General features: G+C 37.3%; 1 protein-coding gene across 1 annotated transcript in view; it reads left to right on the top strand.

Moving 5' to 3' along the window:
* The window catches only part of LOC125031318 (post-GPI attachment to proteins factor 2-like), a 29147-nt gene that overhangs the window by 575 nt on the left and 26072 nt on the right, over positions 1-2500 (top strand).

Raw genomic sequence — 2500 nt, 5'->3', positions numbered from 1 at the left:
AATAGAGTAGGAAGCAATGGAGGCATATCTGCAGTGGCCTCATATTTACCTGGAAATTATGAAAATATCCTCTGCATGTCACCGCTCTGAGACTAAGTCCACAACACCCTCACACAGCCACAGTTTTAATATAGCTTTTTCTACTAGTTCGCACAAAGTGTTAATAGAGAGGGTACAGGGGAAGCTTGCCCCTGTCTAGGGAGTAAATAGAAGGTAGGAGTGGTTAGGCATGGATTTTGGGTTCGCATGTTCTCCTGTATTTGGGACTTTGTCTCTGGAGGGTGTGTCGCTCTTGGTAACAAATACCATAGCACCAACTGTGTTCTCCACTCCACGTGAAACTCCATTTTGATTAGTAATGAGGCCCAACAATTTTGGACCCAACCTAATTATGGAAGTGTTTTTTGGTAATTCCTTATGATAGGAATACAGTTGCCAGAGACTAAGGCCCCAACTCCACGTCACAAATTTCAGTTGCCTTTATTACGTGTGCCTGACTGCACGAGGAGAGGTTGATGGGGAGATTTGCCCCACAACACCCCCCGGGAAACATTGACTTCACCTTGGTGAAGACAACTTACATGTGGGATGAACATGTTGGATTCCAGGGCAGGGTTGGAAGGAGGACAAAGTCCCTTGCTTATCACTGTACAGTGACTTATTCATTGTATATTATTATAGTAACGATTTTACTGTATTTTATTTATATTTTACCCAGCAATTTTCCTGGTACTTTTCATGCCCTCCCCTGCTACTGAGGCCAAAATTGTGGGTAATGGAGGGTTTCTGCATTATAATTTTGATACATTTGGATAGTAGAGAGTGAGAGGAATCCATTTGATACCCAAAATCATTGAGATTGGTTATGTGAATTTATTCTAAATATTTATTAAAATTTGGGGTCTGAATCAAATGATGACTTACCTGTGTGAGTGGCTTGCATGGTTCGCCCACACTCGTTGTTTGGTATTAAGACTCCTTACAGAAGCCTTTTTCGCTTTTTTGCAATTTTCCAGTGTCTATATTTGACAAATGATATGCTACATCAAGATGGTAATAGACACTTTTCCTTGTGTAGATTCCATATCATCTCTCTAGGTAAACTACAATTCTGTGCAATAACAAAAAGGAACCTTTGTGTGTGTGTGTAATATTCCATTCCTTCCTCCAAGAGCTTTGTGTACTCATGGCGAGTCATTCCCATCACATTGGCCTAACACCAAATTTTTCACGACTATAGATTTTTCCATCTTGCCTATCCCAACATTAGTCTGTTCTCAGATACTCCTTTTATCTGCTTTACTGTATGACCATTCATAGACAAAATAGCTATCGTAATTATATCAGTATGAAGAATATGTAAAATAGTATTATTAGTTGTAAAATGAATATGTGCAATAATCAAAACATTCACTATTTCTATGAATAGCAACATTGCTGAAATGATTATTGCACTCCTCATCATTGGGCAGTGCCACACGTTATGCAGAACTTACTGTAAAATCAGTTATAGATGCACTTCATATTAAATTACAATGGTGATGTTTGAGGAATTCATAGTTAATGAAATAATGATAGGCTGTTATGGTTTATGTATTTTATTATTATCAACACAGCATTCATAAAGCTCTTAATTTATTTAGTTATTTAATGGGTAGCATTTCCAAATGTCATTATAGAGGCCCATATAGTTTTAGTGCCTTATCATATGTCAAGATTTAGTTTGGCTGCTAATTAAAGGATCTCATTCAAGAGAAATTATGTAAAAGAATATACATTTTCTTTTTTTATGATTTGATGGATGATAGTCTGTCCCTAACTTATAAGTATATACTTATAATTATATGCTTCTTTATATACAATATCCCCTTAAAATTGCATAGATGATTAAATTGAATGCTGTTGTTGAAATTGGTGTTGACTGATATTAACTGATCATTATCAATATATTTAACTATGTTGAGAATAAAACAAATTGTACCCAATTTCCAGAGGGTGTCACAAATTTTCAAATGTCATATTGTAGACTTTGATCAATAGGTTCCAAAATTATTTTTTGTGTGTATTGGATTTAAGTTGCTAGAAATGGTTGTTTAGTATACTGAACCACCCAATCCCTTGCCTGTTGCTGCCATGGAGTGGCTTAAGAGATGGAGACTAAAGCCTAATGATGGGCTTCTCCCCTACCATGGGCCTTAACCCTTGACTCAACCAATTTTCTTCTCCCCCTTTCTTTTTCCCTCTTCCTCTCCAACCATTCTTCTGTCCACTTCCTAAGATGTGAGAGCCATGTTGAAAGCATAAAAGCTGGCTTTAGGTCAGATCTGAATGGCCTCAGCTAGCCTTGGGCATGGTATTTCCATTTAGTTTTCTAGCTCATATCTCTCATAGGGATCTTGAGATGTAAACCATTTCTCTTCCCCATATACACCAGACTTACTACAGTCAGTGATGATTTTGTACCCTAATAAGGGGCAATGAGGCTTGCCCCTTTATCAAG

Source organism: Penaeus chinensis, chromosome 12 (genome assembly GCF_019202785.1).
Source record: "Penaeus chinensis breed Huanghai No. 1 chromosome 12, ASM1920278v2, whole genome shotgun sequence".
In the NCBI taxonomy this organism is placed as follows: Eukaryota; Metazoa; Arthropoda; class Malacostraca; order Decapoda; family Penaeidae; genus Penaeus; species Penaeus chinensis.
Note: the sequence above shows the minus strand (reverse complement) of the source record. Positions and strands in the feature narration are given on the sequence as shown.